The sequence below is a fragment of the Schistocerca piceifrons genome, chromosome 3 (genome assembly GCF_021461385.2).
Source record: "Schistocerca piceifrons isolate TAMUIC-IGC-003096 chromosome 3, iqSchPice1.1, whole genome shotgun sequence".
In the NCBI taxonomy this organism is placed as follows: domain Eukaryota; kingdom Metazoa; phylum Arthropoda; class Insecta; order Orthoptera; family Acrididae; genus Schistocerca; species Schistocerca piceifrons.
This window is the reverse complement of record NC_060140.1, coordinates 279,906,980-279,926,797: the sequence shown is the minus strand read 5'-3', so window position 1 is coordinate 279,926,797 and position 19,818 is coordinate 279,906,980. Positions and strand designations below refer to the sequence as shown.

Below are 19,818 nucleotides of genomic sequence, written 5' to 3'. Positions count from 1 at the left end.
GATAGTAAAGTAGAAGCAATATAAAGGATACAGATCCTAAACGATTGCAACATGCGTAATGGTTCTTCATTTTTTCCAACTTAATGGATTTAGACACACATTCCAACAACTGGTTAATGTGCTCAGTATAGGGTGTGACCACTTCTGTCATCAGTACAGGCCTGACAGTGATGGAGCATGTGGGGAGATACACAAAATGTGAACAGTGACAAAAATTTAATTACTCTACACTGGTGTCCAAAACCAAAGTAACAAGAGACATTTTGCAAAGTTCCATTTATTTTGCTACAAAAGAATATGAACAGGTGATAGTAAAGTAGAAGCAATATAAAGGATACAGATCCTAAACGATTGCAACATGCGTAATGGTTCTTCATTTTTTCCAACTTAATGGATTTAGACACACATTCCAACAACTGGTTAATGTGCTCAGTATAGGGTGTGACCACTTCTGTCATCAGTACAGGCCTGACAGTGATGGAGCATGTTATAAATGATGTCACCAATCTCATGTTGAAGCAATAATGCCCATTCTTCTTGTAGAGCTACTCACAAGTCTTGGAGAGTGGTTAGTGGATGCTGAAGTGATGCATCCCAGACATGCTCTATGGGATTCAAATCGGGAGAGTGAGCAGGCCACTCTATTCCTGCAAATTCTTCCATTTCCAAGAATTAACCACCCATGTTGTATGAGTTCAAGCATTATCGTCCATCAGTAGGAAGTCTGTGCCCACAGCACCTCACACAAACCCTACATGAGGTCCCAAATCTCATCACAGTAACTGACAGAAGTTAAACATTGCTGATTCAACTGTATAAGTTCACGAAGAGCTGTCTAAGTGTCAACATAATCCCTGCTCACATCATTAGGGACTCTCCTCGATATCAGTCTCTTTCCATAATGTTTGGGTACCGAAATCATGTTCCACATTGCCTCCAGATGCAAATCTGGTGAGAATCACGCTCCAGACCAAATTGGCACTCATCTGTGAAAGAACATTGGTCCAATGTTCGACCATCCAGGTGGCATGTTGATGATTCCAATCTAGACATTCTCTTCTGTGAAGATGTGTCCGAGGTACATATATGGCAGGTCTCTGGCAATAGAGGTCACTCTGTAGAAGCCTTCTGTACACCATTTGCCTCAATATGCGTCCAGTGGGTGTGGTCAGATGCTAGTTGTCAAGCAGTCTAAGGCAGTACCGTCGTTCCCTCGCTGGCAAATAACAGGCCTCTCTTTCTGATGTCACATATGGTCGGCCCTGCTCTGGTCTCTGAGATACAGTTCTGGTCTCTATAAACTGTTGCCACCTCCATAAAACAGCAGAATGGTTCACGTTGAGCCATCAGGCCACATCAATTTGCGAATGTCTTGCTTCCATTCTTCCTATGTCCCTCCACTGCAGAGAGTCTGGCAGGAGTCTTCACTGTGCCATACGGCACCATCTATGACTGTGTTGAAGTGATTGTGGATTTGGGCTATCCAGCAAACACCACCCAATGTGATAAGTGCCCTGACATCATCGTTGACATGGTTATGCATTGACTGGAATCCTATATTTCATGCAGAACACAATCATATGGATATCTGTTGACAGTTTGTATAATTATCATGTCTCCTCTTACTATGAAGTAACAAATCACCAAAGTTCAGATTTCAATGATCACTACTGAGATTTGTGGCATTTAATGCAGCTTGTAAGAGGTCGTGTACACTTTAAAAATTTCCTAATCTACTATATAATGGCTTCATGTCTTGGCTCTTGTTTTAAATTATGAAGAACATGCAACATAAATTGAAGTTTTCAAGCAGGTAGCAATGATTATTAAATTATGACAACAAAATTTTGTTTTGAGTTCACTGTTTTGTATTTTGCCTTCAAAATAGTCTTCTAAATGACAGTACATTTCATCTTCACAACAATTACATGTGATCTTCTTTACAGAAAAATAATCAACCAACTGCCTAAAACCAACAACTAACTCAAACAGCAAACTGCACTTATGCCAAGCATAAGTTTATACAAACAATGCTTAAATTTACAATAACTGATACAGAACATTTTTTTGTAAGGTAAGCATTAGAAGCAAAACAGAGTAGTTAACTTCATGTTATTAGCAAATAAATTACTTGATCTATTTTTGTATAAAATTTACATAAAAAGTTTAAAGGTAAGCAAAATGTTATTATGAGTTACAGCATAAGTTTAAATAATTTCATTTTCAAATTAGTAGTTATCAAAATTATTTAATCCACAATAAATGAAGGCAAAAGCTCAAATTTACCCATTTGAAAATTAATTTAGACATTTTTATTTTCTGCTGTAGTTGTCAATACCGAGTGGAATCAGTAGGCACATATAAGGTGTTGGACTTGACTATATCAGAGACTAAATTTTGTTTCTTAAGAGCAAACTCTATAGACAACTTAGAAGTGTAATTAAAAATGGTGTTTGGTTTAAATAGATTTAAAACTAAATGTAAGTAATCAGCTCCCACAGAGCTCTACGCAGCTTAAGTGTAGGTGAGAATGACTGGAAGATTGTTTAGGCATGCAGCCTCATTTTCAGCCAATTAGTAATATTAGTCTACTGTGACTTTCTGTTGGATAGCTAGCAGGTTGGGGCTTGTGCAAGCTTGTTGTCAGGTGAATGTTCATAGAATTATAGTGGGAAGATTAGTTGGATCTGATAGTTTTAAATGGCTAGGTCAACACCCTGAGACTAGAAGTTGCACATGTGTCAGCCTGCATTTAAGATTTGTTTTAAGGAACAATTGGTTGAATGAAATGGTATTATTTGTGGGACAAGGTTGAAGGAATCCCTAGTATTACTGAAATGTGTAGTAGACAGCTAGGAATGTAGTACTGGGGATCTCTTGTAAATGTGCCAGATACATCAATGGACCAGCCAATATAACTATTCACATATTCAACAAGGTCACTTCGTGTGACATGTAGGATACATTTGCCAGCATCAGGTCATCTGGAAAACACCCACAGAAGATTCAAGGTCTGCCGCAGACCACTTGTCTTGACTAGGCAATGTTTACAGCAAGCTCTTCAGTGTACCTCTTGATAATGACCATGTGCTACATGGTATTCTCTTGGACTGTGATCTGGGCTTTGTTGTTACCTGCTGTCTATTGCGACTGGAATTTGACACAAGATCAGGAATAACCCAGGCAACCTGCTGATACTGGCCAACTGGTTGGAGCTGTCAATGGCAGATCGCTTAGCAGTGACAGAAGACAATGAGGAAAATGGACAGTGAAGGCAGCACTAAAAACAAACAAGTAATCCAAAAGAGAAACAAGACATAGTGAAACAGAAACCAAGAACCAACAGCACAATATGGCTTTGCTGTTGGTGTTCTGGAACACAAGTTACGGTATACTGGTGAAGTTGTGGCATCGACAGTAGTGTATTCTGTTGGCATGGACAGATCTGTCTGGGAAGACAGTGGTCCAAACACTTCAATATCTTGGCAGTCATAAGGCACTGTCTCTGGGCAGCAACCAGTGTAGCCAGCATCCATGTACTTTTTGCCCCATATGAGCGTGCCCATACTGCTGAGCCAAATGGATATCACCTGGTTTGTCAGACCCCTTGGGTTCCTGGGGCCAAGAGATGTAGAAGATTCTGTGTCTCCCATAGAGGAGCTCTGGCAGGCTGCAGTTGTGGACAGAAGTGGTCATGTATAGACTCGTGAAGATTGTGAGTGCTGCTGTGATGGTGGCCTTCAACATTTGCTTCTTAAACATTCACACCACATGTTCTGCTTACCATTGGAGAATGGCTGATATGGTAGACTAACAAGTTGTTTTCTGCTATTGGATGCACAATGGGGTTAAACGCTATCTCCATAAATTGGAGCCCATTGTCTGATATGATGCCCTTCAATGGCTAGATTCTGGATTAGTGTGTTAACTGTGGTGTCCATTGTGGCTGGGCACCATGCTGTCCACATATGGATAATCAGAGTAAGCATCCATGACTGCTAATTACACAGAACCCAAAAATGTCCTGCAAAGTCCAAATGAATGTAGTCCCAGGGGCAATGGGGAGTGGAACAAGGGGCAAAAGATTGCAGTGGAAAGGCCTGATGCTGAGCACAAGCTGGAGAGCTGCACACCGTGACTTCAACATTCTTGTTTAAACCAGACAAGTGTGTTGCTGCACTAGGGCTTTTATTTGTAACATTCCCCAGCACCCACAATGGAGTAGTTCAAAATCTGAGGCTGCATGGCAGCCAGGACAATGATACAGCTTCTGTCAGGAAGACATCACTAATGACAGAGGCAAGCCAAGGCCTGGAGCTCATGAGGATTGGTTTTCTTGGAAAAGTAGTGGGCCACACAACGAGCAAACACTGCATCAGTCAAAGTAAGATTGGGTCATCGTGCATGTCTGCAGTGATTCATTCAGTTGTAATGGGAAACTTGTCCAAGGTTTGCCCCCACTCCACATCTTTGTGGAAACAAGGGGTCTGTTCCTGAGAGTAAGCGAGATAGAGCATCCACACTTGTGTGTTGTGATATCAGCTTGTACTTAATGATATAAATGTAGGAGGTGATGAAAAGTGCCCAACACTGGAGCTGTTCTGTTGCCCATTCTGAAAGACTGGAGTGCAGCCTGAGAAGTGCTACCAGTGATCTGTGGTCTGTAATTAAAATAAACTTAGTTCCAAATAAGTGAACATGGAATTTCTTAATTGAAAAGACAAAATGGAATATTCATTAATGATGTAGCCACTTTAGACTAAAATAACAAAGTCTTAAATAAAGGTACATGGAATGCTAGCTAATTTATTCAAAATGTCTGCTAAGGATGTAAATAGAAGTTCATGAATTTTTCAGGACACCAAGATTGTATGCTTCAGTTTATTTGACTGAGTATACAATTAGTGAGGTTTGGGTATCTTTGCAATAACTGAGGTATGATTTATCTGTAATTGATGCCAAAGATCCAAGATCATTATGGAGCCCATGAACTGCACCGTTAAATGCACTGAATTTTTTTAAAAAGAAGTTTGTATTTTGTCTAGTACAATTGATAAAATTCATGCTTGTTGGGTGGAGACAGGTGTAATGAGACAGGAGTGCAGATTAAAGCAAAGATGTAGGATGTAAAAGGCAACTATCGTAGGCAAGTGCAATGGATTTTTGGAATGTGAAATTTTGATTTATCGTGGGCTTGGTAGCAAGTTTCCAAATGCTCGAGTCTTTAATGGGACTGAGTGAACAGTAACAGTTGGGAGTGAAAATGAAAGTGTGAAGTAACAGTAATTTTTGAACTTCATGCCTTTGGTTTTCTTTTCATTACTGTGAACAGCAGACATTTTTGGTATTATCAGTGATCGAAGAAAAGGAATGTGTGTGAGGTTCCTAAAATTAGATCCAATTTACAAATCTAAAATTATATGAGATTGTCAGAGTGTAACATGGCTGAGAGGAGCAGAGGAAAATTGTTAATTCTGTCTTATTAGTAATAGTGTGGCTGCCAATGTTTTTTGGAAATGACTTTGCGTTGTCTTTGCTGACAGCTTGTACAGTTGTAGTTTGTTTTCATCTTTGGTCTGTTTTGTAAAAGTCCCTGAATAAACAGTTTCAGTAATCTGTGTTTCAGGAAATATTATATATGTGGATTTCACTCATTATTAGGTCAATTTTTTTATATCTTAAAGCACTGATTGGCATCAAAATCCAATAGTTTATGAGACCAGGAAGAGTTAGTGAACTTCCTACATTGACACAGTACAATTAATTCAGAAACTATAAATCAAGATTGCAAAAATCAGTGTGGCATCACTTCTTGTGGTTGTGATTTTTACTCATGAGTTCCGGTATTTTGTGCATGTTCAACATGGTGGCACCATATATAGTGAAGAAAATTTTAAGATTTATTTGTTGAACTAGCTGACCCTATTTAAGAGGGTTTGAGCAGACAATCGCTGCTCAACAGCTGGAAATTTACGATTTAAATGCACATAAAACATGACGAACTAATGGAAACAATTGCTGGCACTGATTAAGATCCAAATAATGTACAGAAAGCATCATCAGATTAAGAATTTTATTGTCTCATCATGTACATATATGTAACAATATTATGAAAAAAATGATTGCTACTCGCCATATAGTGGAGATGCTGAGCCACAGGTAGGCAAAAAAAAAAAAAGACTGTCAGAATGTGAGCTTTCGGCCAACAAGGCCTTTGTCAAAAATAGACAACATACACACACAAACACAGTCTTTTCATTGTGCCTATCTGTGACTCAGTATCTCCACAAAACAACCTTATTCCCTTCAAAATACTCTCCATTACAACAAATAGATATGTCCCACCAGTGCTTCCACTGTTCAAAACATTTTCTTTAGAAATGGCTGACAGCTCCTCCCTCATTTTTTTCTTGACTTCTTCAATGTTGTCAAACTGGCATCCTTTCATGCCCCTTTTCATGTGTGAGAATAAGAAAAAGTCACACAGAGTCAGGTCAGGCAAGTAAGATGCATGAGGCAATGGAACCATGCCATTTTAGCCAAAAACTGTCCAACAGAGATGGGCCTGCATGCAGGTGCATTGTCATGGGGGAAGAATCAGTCTCCTGTCTGCCACAAATCAGGCTTTCTTGGCGAACACTGTTGCTCAATCTTTTTAAAACTTCCAAATAAAATGTTTGATTGACAGTCTGAGCTGGGAAAAACAACTCTGAATGAGCTATGCCCTTGGCATCAAAAAAGCAAATCAGCACTGTTTTGATGTTTGATTTGACTTGATGACAGCCAGCCAGGGTGGCTGGGTGGTTCTAGAAGCTTCAGTCCGGAACCGCGCGACCGCTACGGTTGCAGGTTCAAATCCTGCCTTGGGCATGGATGTGTGTGATGTCCTTAGGTTAGTTAGGTTTAAGTAGTTCTACGTTCTAGGAGACTGATGACCTCAGAAGTTAAGTCCCATAGTGCTCAGAGCCATTTTTTGACTTGATGATATTTTTTTAGACGGGGTGTGATGACATCTTCCATTGACTTGGCTGTTGTTTTATTTCTAAGTTGTAACCATAGCATCATGACCCATCACGTTTGACAAAAAATCTGGATCAATTTCAGGCTGTTGTTTCAAGGCACAACATGTTTCAACTTGATGTTCCTTTTGATTGTCAGTCAGAACCTGGGGAACAAACTTGACAGCAGCCCTTTTCATTCTCAAATCCTCCATTAACCAAGCTTCAAGATAACCCACTAACCTCTGACAGTTGATCAATTGTCTGTTGATGGTCTGTGAGCAAAAGCTCTTGAATTTTTTCAATTTTTTTATCAATTCAGGCAGTTGATGGACATCCAGAATCATGTTTGTCATCCATCAAAATCCACCAAACCACTCGCACACTTAAGTTTTTCATTTAGCGTCATTTATTACACTGTTTTCAACATTAAAACAGTTTCATCAGCATTTTTACTGAGCAGCAAACAAAGTTTCACAGCTGCATGATGTTCACTTAAACTTGGCCATCATAAAAAACAAAAATAGAACAAAACAGCACTAGAAAAAACAGTCACTACAGATGAACAGAACAAGCCAGGTCAACAAAAAAGGTGACACTGAACTGGCAATGAGTTGTGCTACACATGCCTAGCAGTAGAAATGCATGCTACACAAGCTCTGCCCATGGCAATGTTATTCCAGGTTTTTTTGGGTACCCCCTTGTAAATAACTAGTGAACCTGGCAATCTCTGCACTTGCTAAATATCTATAGGAATTGGACACACACCCTAAACTTCTCCCACTTCCCACTGCCTCTGTCCATCTCCTGTTCACCCGTCGCCCTACTTAGCTGGGAGGTAATGTGCTTGCCTCCCATGCACTGAGCCTGGTTTCAATTCCCGGCCGGGTTGGAGATATTCTTCACTTCTGGACTGCGTGTTGTGTTGTCCTCATCATCATTTTATCCTCATCACTGGCCGCAAGTCACCCAATGTGATGCTGACTGAAATAAGACTTGCACTTGGAAGCAGAATCCAAATGGGACCTCCCAGCCAACATTGCCATACGATCATTTCATTTTTTCCTGGTCACCCCTCTCTTTGTCCATCTCTTCCTTCTCTCCCCTCTCTTTCTGCATCATCTTCTTCTCCTCTCTTTGTCCATCACCTCCTCCCCCTTTTTATGTGAACTTCCTCCTATCCTGTCTCTGTCCTCTTATTCCTCTCTCTCTGACCTTGATCCTTGTGTACCATTATTGGAAATGAAACCTTGGTTGGGACTTCAAGGCACTTAAATGGATCAGTACATTGATTGGGATCATTGGCATATGGGGTATGGGAGAGACCTCTCCAGCTGCTGGATCTGTGAGGGCAGTAGCTTCAATGACAGTATTTGGCCTGCTATCATAGTTGAAACTGACTGCAAGAAAGAAAGCAAAACTGCACATTTTCACAGCACAGTCTAACATAATTTTTTTGAGATTTTCCATAATATGTCAAAAAAATGTGTATAGCCTTAAGTCTGTCCAAATGTTTATATGCAAAAGTTTGAACTAAATCGGTCAAGTACTTTTTGACATTTTTGGTAACAATGTTTCCCTTTCCTATGTCAAATATATACTTATATATTATTTTCAGTAATAAAATATATAGCCTGCATCCATCCAAATTTTCATTAGAGTGTAGTGTAAAAATCTGAAGTAAATCAGTGAAAAACTTTTTCAGATTTTTGGTAATAACATTCATTCCAGTTCCTGCAAATGTTCACTAGAATTTTGTGTAAGAATTTGAAGCACATTAGTTGAGCCATTTTTGAGATTTTTGGTGATGACACTTCACCTTTATGTATTACATACATATTTCTATATTATACATATTAAAAATATGTAGCCTAATTCCAGCTGAATGTTCATCAGACTTTTATGTAAAAAAATGTGAAGTAAATCAGTCAATAATGTTTTAAGCTTTTGGGCGACTTGTCTTTATATAGGTCTAGTAGTATTGATGTAACTGAGATATAAATAATGCATCCAAAAAAGCTAAAATTTAATCTTAATTAACAAAATCATCACAAAAAAGAAATCTTCCTCATCATTTAAAAATTTCGTAAGTGAATAATAAGACTAGGGTGGCACATAATTTTATCTTCAGTAAACATTGTTCCATATCTTGAAAGTTTTCCACATTTAATTTATTGCAAATTTTCGTAGCCATGTATTGAGGAGTCTGGGAGTAGAGTTTTTGCCTATAAGTACATGACTTACCTTTGTTTCTTGTGTCATAATACAATGAAAATGGTTTTCTATTAATAATTCTGCATTGGTATGGATAAACAGTTAAGGTTGGTGTGAATCTCTAGGCTTAATATTACACATATTTCTAGTAATAGTTTTTTGATGTGATAATATCCTGTTTACATTTCTTGCATTCCCCGAAAGATTGTTCCATATCTTACAGTAGATTCAAAATAGCTGTGGTAAACATATTTCCTAGTGTCTATGTCACTTGTGTGGGCCAATACTGTCATTGCAAATGCAAGACTGTTTAACTTGTGTGCCAAGTAGCTTATATGAGAAGACCAGGATAAATATTGTTCTTGAGAATCCAAAGTCAATTAAAAGAATCTGCTTCCCTGAGTTCCCAGTTCTTATGGATTATTTGAAAGTGAAATGATTTTGACTGTTTAGTTTTAAATTGTGTTAGTTGGGTTTTTTCATGTTTAATTTTAATCAGTTTACATCAAACCAACATTCTAAACTATTTAGAGAGTCAATGACTCTTTGGGGAATCTATTCTGTGGTCTAACTTTCAGTGGATACAGATATGTGATCTGCAAATAAAATTTGGTGGCCTGTTACATTTAGAAGTAAATCATTTACATAAAATAATAACCTGATTGGGCCTAAAATGGAACATTTTGGGACTCTCTGTGAAATAATTTTCCATTCTGACAAGTAATTTCAAACCACTACTGTTTATTCTGTATCATTCTAATTTATGTAACAGTAGAAAGTAGTTTACACAGTCAAAAGCCTTTGCAAGGTCACAGAAAATGCTGTGACTTTTTGGGATATGTCCAGACATAAGCAAATTTTCTCAACAAATTTGTCAAAGGCACAAGCTACACTCTTCCCTTTCTGGAAGCCAGACTAATTTAATGTGAGGATATTAGATTTTGCTATGAAATTTTGGATCTGGATTGCAACAACAATTTCGAATACGTTTGAGAATATTGAGAGAAGACCTAATATTTGGTAGTTTTTTTGCATATTCCTTTGAGCCTTTCTTGAATGATGTCTTTATTACTGCATACTTTAGAGCATCAGGGAAGCATCATTCTTCAAATGACTGGTTTATTATTGCAGACTGGGGTGCTGATATTAAACTGAAAACTATTCTACTTACTCTAGTGGGTATTCATCCCATTGAGTTGAATATTTTTATTTTTAAGAGATAATACTACTTTTTTTTACATCTTTAGCTGCAATTCATTCAAATGTAGTTAGAAATTCCCTGTTATCCTAATTGGAAATGAAGGGTTGGGCATTATTTAGGTAACCACTTATGTCAATATCTGACTTACACACATGCATAAAAAACTCCTTAAAATATTTTGATATTTCTGAAGCATTTACGATTGATTTGTCACCTATCTTGATTGTGGAGATCTGTGAACTGCCAGCTATGACACCAAGTTCAAATTTTATGACTGACCATACTGCCTTTACTTATTTGTATTTCACAATGAATTTTTTGCATGTCCTTTCTTTTGCTGCCTTTACCATCGATCTAAATACAGTTTTATATGTTTTTACATAGTTTACAAAATCCAAATTTGTATTACTTCTCAGTTCATTATGTAACTGTCCTTTTTCTGGGACTTGACAGTTTTACTAGCAGTTATCCATTTCAGTTCGCTTGTCATCTTTTGTGGCAGACTGCAGGGGGAAATATTTAAAAAAAATCGTGTAAAAACCTTCCAAGAAACCCTTCATAATTTTTAGAACTTGTAGTACAATAATCTACTGCCCTGTTTACTTCTTCAAGCTTACAATTAAACAAGTTTATATTTTCCTTACTGAAGCATCATTTGAAACACATTTTTCTAATGGCTGGTTCATTTATTTTGGGAAGCTCCAAAAGCAGTGCAGAATGATCCTAAGTACCTAAATCAAAGCAGAAATTTTTGTAGCATCAGATGAATAATTTGTCAGAATGTTATCCATATAGTGTCAATTCTGTGGCGTTTAGCTTGCAACCAAATGCTTGAATCTGATCAATAAATTATGTTGATTCACTGGATTAATTTATTATGTTCATGTTAAAATCAGCAGCTATGAAAAGCTTTTTCCTTTGGTTTTTTGTTGATTTAAACAGAAATACATTTGTTATTTCTTTATCTGGGATTTTGTATATCAAGATTATTAGAATATTTTGTCTCTCTATTTCTATACAGCAACCAACTTTCAAACATGTCCTCATCATTTAGAAAATTAAAATCAACCTTATATGTTAAAGAACTTTCAATTAGTATGCCATAATCCCCATGTATTCATTACTTCTACAAGACCTACTGGCTAAAAATCGGTTCTCTAATTTATTAAGGATTTTGATGTATTATTTTGTTAGTCAATACTCATTTAGGCAAAGGACTAATGTATGAGTCCCTCCTGTGAAGGAAATTTGCAGATCATCAGTTTTTACTTCTCTGTAATTTATATATTTTGTCTGTAAATCATTTATGTTTAAATGCACCAAAAATGTGCTTTCATTTGCTACTCTGTGATTTATATGTTTTGTCTACAAGCCATTTATGTTTTAATGCATCAAAAATGTGTCTTACTATTATTTATTTTTTTAAGAACAGGATTTTTAGCGGGTTTTTGCCTTTTATTCCTTTAGTCAGCACTAAGTAATCTGTGGTTATAAACTTATGTGGATCTACAAATATTGTTTATGGGCTGTTACACTGTTCTCTGACACTACAATTTATTTTATCTATATATTCCATCAGTCACTGATCTTCTACAGATAGTGACACTCACCATCACTGTTGTTACTGGACACACATTTTTGTTGTTATCATCACATTTCTTGTTTCATTGATGTCCTCTTCCTGAGTGTAGCTTCAAAGGAGATTTGTCCAGACATGGATAAAAACTGCTTTCTAATTTGCATTACAATTAATACTTTCTGTTAGGCTATGTTTTATATGTTTAACTGTAAATTCATGTGTCTATATGCAAAACTTCATGGAGCAGCAAATGCTAAAGAAGTGTAGGAAAATTTACTGTCTGCATTCAAAGATACTTTATCGAATTATACTGGGCACCTACAATGCTAGATCAATGTATGATTATCTTCTTAAAACAATAAGGCTATCTATTCATCAAAATTTTGTCACTTGTTCAAAAATTTGAAGCATTGGTAAGAAAATGGATGATGATTTTGCAGCTGGATTTCCAGCAACTTTCTTGCCTTTGATTACAGTGTTTGAGTGTTTGGCTGTCAATATTACTAGTGATTTAGTAAGTCAGTTGGTAATCCAGGAATTAATGAAACATCAAATTGCAAGAAGAAATGGAACTACAGATTCACTACTTGGAGCTAGTAAGCAATTCAGTAAACACCAGAAGACAAACATCAATTGTGATGTATGAAGTTTCAAATCATTTAAATGTAATAAATATCAGAAAGTTTGTCATGAGGCATGTGAGTGTAAAACTAAGAAGAAACTAAATAAATTTTCAAATGCTTCAAATGTCTTTAAAACTGAAAACAAAAATGCATGATAGCTCAAACAGCATCTCTGTATTATGGTGATGGCTGCTACCTTCCTTCCAAATGTACAAAACACATGATGAATAAAAGAGACTTGTTCAACAGTTTCCAATTGAGAAGCAATATATAGTCATTCTTGCCATTTATACAGACAACTTGATCATCTTATCAAATATAAATAATATGTGGAAGAAAGAATTAAGTATCAATGGATCTTGGCAAACTCAGTTGATGTCTTAGCATGAGAATAAAATGAAACAGAAGGGATGATTAGCATCAATCAAAGAAAATATCAGCAAAAGCACACCAGAAATTTTGTATGAAAAACTGAAATGTGGTTGCACATTCATTTAATTTACGTTTGAAGCTGCAAAAACACAAAGAAAAATTGACAGATGAGGAAGAATTCATGTTACATAACATTCATTATCAGCAAGCCATGGGTCACTCTCATATTTGGCTCAAAGCACAAGACCAAACATTGCATGCGCATATACTGTGGCTGCTGTAAGTAGATTTAACTTTAATTATCAAAAACTCCACTGGGAATCAGTCAATAAATTATGAGTTACATCAAAGGCACGGTAAATGTACGACAAACTTGATGAAAAAGTGGAACAGCAGAAAGTGAAGCCTTCTGTGATGCTGATTATGTATTAGGTCATAATTAATGAAGATCATCAACAACTGGCTATATTTTCAAGTTAACTGGTGCAGCATTTTCACGGAATTCAAAACAGCAACAATCAGCTGTTCTACCAACAACAGAACATGTATACGGACCTATCAACATCAGCAAGAAGCTATATACCTTCAAGGATTGGTCAATTAGTTGTTTATCAAACACAGTAAAAAACCAGCAAGTGTATTCTGTGATAATAGTGGTGCTGTTGCTTTGAGTCACAATGGTGTACAAAACATGCTCGAACAAAACACATCAGTCTGAGGCACCACTATACCACTATGTTTGTGAGCTAATTAGTCTAGGAAAGTTCAGCATCAGATCTGTCAGTACCAACAAGAAGCAAGCTGACTATTTTATGTAGGCTCTACACAGGACTTTCCACACTTCACACCTTAATATCAATGAGAAATAATGGGGATGTTGGGAACAACTATGTTTTCTCTTTGCTTATGCCTTCTACACCACTACTTTGTTGTTTTACGTATTTGGTCTGTTTTGTAATAATCCCAGAATAAATTGTCTCAGAAATCTGCACTGCTGGAAATATGGTGTACATGGATTTAATCCATTACTAGGCCAACTATACAATGTCTTGAAATCTCTTAAAAGTCAATATTCAATAACACTATTTCAATATTAAGAATAATAATAAAATATATCTGCTTTGTTGCTGTGGGAAAACACACAGTTGACTGGAGCATCACTCTGAACATCTTGTAAGGTATTGGAGCAGATCAGAATTCCAGGACACAAAAAATGGTTGTAAGAATTGGTGAGGGAGAATCAGATGGGATGATTATTGGAAGAAGTATTAGATAAAGGTGTTGGTTATCACATTACCTTTTCATTATGAAGACTGAAAAATTATCAGACAAATTGTTTAAAAACAGCAATAGGTACAGATGGAGGAGAAGAAACAATAAAGACAAAGTTATGAGATTCAGAAAATATGAAGGTGTAGTCAAAGTATCATTGGAATGGATGCCTGAGGAACAAGTAAAATCTCTTAGGCACTTAGGAAGTTTGGTGAGAAAAATTGAAGCTATATGGAAAAAAGTATGAAGTATAATGTCTGTTGATCAAAAAGAAAGAAAAAAGAAACTGAAGAACTATAATGTCTGTTGATCAAAAAGAAAGAAAAAAAGAAACTGAAAAGATGAAAGATTCATCCACTCACTATCTATTTCAAGACAGATGTATCAAAGAAGAAAAAGTAGAGTTAACAAAGTATGGATTTGGGTTTAGTGATAAACTATGACAGTGAGGTCTTTTCATTCTCATGTGTGAGTGTGCATTAGCATTCACAAGCACAGTATGCTGAGAACCATCCTTGGCAGTGCACGATCCGTATCTGGAAGAGGAAGGAATGTTGCAAGAATGAGTAAATTGAAAGTGAATGTGGTGATGAGAAGCAGAAAGAATGATGATGATTTCCTAAGAGTCAAAATTGAAAAAGATGATGAAGTAAAATATTTCCACTATCTAGAAGCAAAATATACAAAAATAATGCCTACTATAGAAAAATGAAGAAAGGTCTGACACAAAGTTCAAAGCACACTATTGAGCAGAAGTGAAATGTATAGTTCAAAGGGAACCAAAGAAAAAGATCTTGAAAGCATCTGAAATTCCGAATTTGCTTGCAAGATTATGTCAAATACTTAGTGGACAGATAAGATGAGGAATGAAGAGATACTGGAAAAAGTAGGTGAGAAAGGATGAATACTCTTGGTAAAAAGGGAGAGCCTAGTGGCGCAGAGTTGTAAGGCATCTAATGCACTTTAACTTCACAGTGGAAAATGCATGCTCAGATAAAAATACAGGCACGAACACAGACATGATTAGGGCAACTGGCACCCATGGCAAACTTCAACTTCGTCCCACCCTTCCTCTAACATTTTTGCACTATTTGTTTACTCATCATTGCTGCTTAGCCTGTTCATTTGTTTATTGAGATCAATGTGTCTTTACAATGGTGTAAGAGGTACAAATTTCAATAGTTATTTTTTTGTGTGAAACAGTACAAAACATGGAATATCAGACAGTATAAAGTCAGGAAATAATGCACTTACAGTGTCCACAGCAGTTGAATTGTGTGCCAAAGGTGGTAACAACTCAGCATGTTGAGCAATAGGAACTGAATGTGATAAATTTTGAGTCAGCTGCCAGGAGCCAATGAGAATGTTTGTTCATAATTTCCTATGGTTTGTAAATAAAGTTAACTTGTGTTTTGTTCTGTTGTTGTGGTCATTAGCTCAAAGCCTGGTTTGCTGCAGCTCTCCATGCTACTCTATCCTGTGCAAGCCTCTTCACCTCTGAATAACTACTGCAACCTACATCCTTTTGAACCTGCTTACTGTATTTGTCTCTTGATTTCCCTCTAAAATTTTTGACCCCCACACATCCCTCAATACTAAATTGGTGATTCCTTGATGTCTCAGAATGTGCCCCATCAATTCTCTCTTCTTTTTGTAAAGTTGTGCCACAAATTTCTTTTCTCCCCAATTCCATTACATACCTCCTCATATATTACATGATATACCCAACTAATCTTCAGCATTCTTCTGTATCACCACATTCCAAAAGCTTCCAATCTCTTCTTTTGTGAACTGTTAATTGACCACATTTTATTTCCATGCAATGCTATATTCCTGACAGTACTTCCTAGCACTTAAATTTATATTTGATGTTAACAAATTTCTCCTCTTCAGAAGTGCTTTCCTTGCCATTGACCGACTACATTTTATATCTTCTCTACATTGGTCATCATAATTTATTTTACTGCCCAAACATCATAACTCATCTACTACTTTTACTGACTTGTTTCCTAATCTAATTCACTCAGTATCCTCTGTCTTAATTTGACTGCTTACATTCCATTACCTTAATTTTGCTTTTGTTGATTTTTATCTTACACCCTCCTTTCAAGACACAATCTATTTCATTTAAATGCTCTCCCAAGTCCTTCACTTTGTTGTATCCGACAGAATTACACTGTTGTCGACAAACCTCAGAGTTTTAATTTCTTCTCTCTGAACATTGATTCCCTCTCCAATTTTTTCCTTTGGTTCCCTTTACTGGTTGCTCAATGTACAGACTGAACAACAATGTACAGACTGAATACCATTGGGTTATAATTTAACCACATCATCAGAATATTCAGCAAAATCAAAAATAGGAAGTACATGTAGGTTATTGCAAAGACAAATATCTATCTCAATTTATACTACACAAGTTAAGCATAATTCAGGAATTTTGACAACTAAGAAGAAAAAATGATTGTTAAAATCAACAAACTGAGATAAAAAAGAATTATTGTAACTGAAGAAGTAATCTAAAAAAAGGAAGAAAACACAAAGACTTATTCTGGATTATATATTCTGCGAACTTCTTTTATAAATAAATCTTCCTTGTTGCTCCACTCCTCTGCACATATGCTAAAACAAAAAAATTAAGGATGTTCTTGCATTTACTGAGTCCATTAAAGAACTTTTGACTATGGACCATGGGCTCTTTATATCGTACTGATTGTGGGCACATCTGTAACTGTATCTTAAAAGGTGCATTTTGTGGTTCATCAACATATGTATAAACGCTACACATGATAAGCAGTCATATGACTGGAAACAATCACAAATTACAATAGTTCCAAGTGGCTCACATTTCTTCATCATGTTCAGAATAACACATTTGTTTCTTTTAGGGACAGTTTCAAATAAATGTTTCTTACTTTCACTCTCAGCTTCTCTGAACGTCCATCTATCAAAAAACACGTTTCACCCTCTGAAACTTTCATGTCCCAAACATCAATTTGTCGGTTTCTACAACTGTTCCCTCACCCCCAAATACATCATCGTTAGTAATGCAATCAAACACAAAAAGTGTGCCAGTTGGTGACAGTTCGTTCGGACAAGTGTAACTCTCCACAAGTCAAAGGAGTTATTACATTTGTTCATCCATATCAAAGTTATTTTTCAAATGTCTACCATTTTCAGCCAGCTTCCCATACGCCAGGTCTTGCGTTGCATGCTGTAGTGGCAAATATGTGGTCCTTCTCCTTTGCAACACTGCTGCCTATGAACACTTTGATCTTTTCTCACATCATTAGGTTCAGTGATCTTCATGGGCTACCATATACTGTCACCAGATTGGCTGTAACCGATATCAAGGAATTGCCAAAATCATTACACAACATGAGAGTCACCATCACCAAAGTGCACTTTAGCCTAAAGTCGTATTGCTTGCAAAACTAATGTGATTCCTTTCTCATTGTCTCATTGCCAATCAATGCACACCTGTAATAAACAAAAAACACACAAAAAACATACTCATACTTTTATTACACTGATGGACTTGGTGTAATGAGTGCTTCCATCTAGTAGCTGAAAACAAGAATAAAGTTCTTCTGTATCGTGGGAAGTAAGTAACTGTGCCTTCGTAGCAGACTCTACACATGGTGGTTGATGGGATTTACAGAATCAATGAAAGTCCTGAACAAAGGGACAGAAGTATTTTATCTCTTTGCTTGAGATACTATATCTCTTTGATCTGAGACAGTGTGTGCCTTTGGATTGATCATCCCTCATGTGTTTAGTGTCACTACCAACCTCAGACTGACGTACAATGCATTACACACTGACAATGTTGTCACAGTCCTGTGTCATCCTCAGTAAACTGATGTGAGTTTAATTTCTTGTGTTGTTAACTCTGTGTGTCACATTTACTTTCAAGTACAAAAGCAGATGGCATCTGAACTTAGTGCTGTCTTCCAGCAAAGTCAGGCTAGGTTGGCAGTGAGGAAAAGCTATCAGTGCTAGTCAAGCACATTCGATTTGCACTGTTTTTTGTTAGCCATGGTGCCAAGTGTCTTCAGGAGTAAATAGAAGATATTACAAAAGTGTTGCTCATTACAACTCAATCCGATTCTCATCAAGATTCTCTTACACACTTCTCCACCCTGTATATGTTTTTGTATTCTCCATCAATTCCCTTCTTGTTTTTCTTTTTCTGCTTCTCCCCCACTCCTACTTAGCCCCCACTCTTCCTCTTTTCCTTTACCCCTCGTCATTTTTGGACCTGTCCCAAAGCTGCCCCATCACTGAAACTGTGCCAATGGCACGCACTTCTACTGTCATACATTACTTTTGCCTCTGGCTATAGTACTAGTCAAGCACATTCGATTTGTACTGTTTTTTGTTAGCCATGGTGCCAAGTATCTTCAAGAATAAAAAGAAGGTCTTACGACAGTGTCGCTGATTACAACCCAATCTGACTCTCATCAAGATTATCTTACATATTTCTCCGCCCTGTATACACTACTGGCCATTGAAATTGCTATACCACGAATAAGACGTGCTACAGACGCGAAATTTAACCGACAGGAAGAAGACGCTGTGATATACAAATGATTAGCTTTTCAGTGCATTCACACAAGGTTGGCGCCGGTGGCAACACCTATAACGTGCTGACATGAGGAAAGTTTCCAACCGATTTCTCATACACAAATAGCAGTTAACCGGAGTTGGCTGGTGAAACGTTGTTGTGATGCCTCGTGTAAGGAGGAGAAATGTGTACCATCACGGTTCCAACTTTGATAAAGGTCGGATTGTAGCATATCGCGATTGCAGTTTATCGTATCGCGACATTGCTGCTCGCGTTGGTCGAGATCCAATGACTGTTAGCAGATTATGGAATCGGTGGGTTCAGGAGGGTAATACGGAACGCAGTGCAGAATCCCAACAGCCTCATATCACAAGCAGTCGATACGACAGGCATCTTATCCGCATGGCTGTAACGGATCGTGCAGCCTCATCTCGATCCCTGGGTCAACAGATGGGGACGTTTGTAAGACAACAAACATCTGCACGAACAGTTCGACGACGTTTGCAGCAGCATGGACTATCAGCTCGGAGACCATGGCTGCGGTTACTCTTGACGGTGCATCACAGACAGGAGCGCCTGCGATGGTGTACTCAACGACGAACCTGGGTGAGCGAATGGCAAAACGTCATTTTTTCGGATGAATCCAGGTTCTGTTTACAGCATCATGATGGTCGCATCCGTGTTTGGCGATATTGCGGTGAACGCACATTGGAAGCGTGTATTCGTCATCGCCATACTGGTGTATCACCCGCCGTGATGGTATGGGGGGCCTTCGGTTACACGTCTCGATCACCTCTTGTTCGCATTGACGGCACTTCGAACAGTGGACGTTACATTTCAGATGTGTTACGACCCGTGGCTCTTCCCTTCATTCGATCCCTGCGAAACCCTACATTTCGGCAGGGTAATGCACGACCGTATGTTGCAAATACTGTACGGGCCTTTCTGGATACAGAAAATGTTCGACCGCTGCCCTGGCCAGCACATTCTCCAGA

At 37.5% G+C, this 19,818-nt stretch overlaps 1 protein-coding gene across 1 annotated transcript in view; it reads right to left on the bottom strand.

The window, feature by feature from the left end:
* Positions 1-19,818, bottom strand: part of LOC124789894 (sodium- and chloride-dependent GABA transporter 1-like) — a 124,273-nt gene that overhangs the window by 30,509 nt on the left and 73,946 nt on the right. The gene's annotated exons all lie outside the window — the stretch shown is intronic.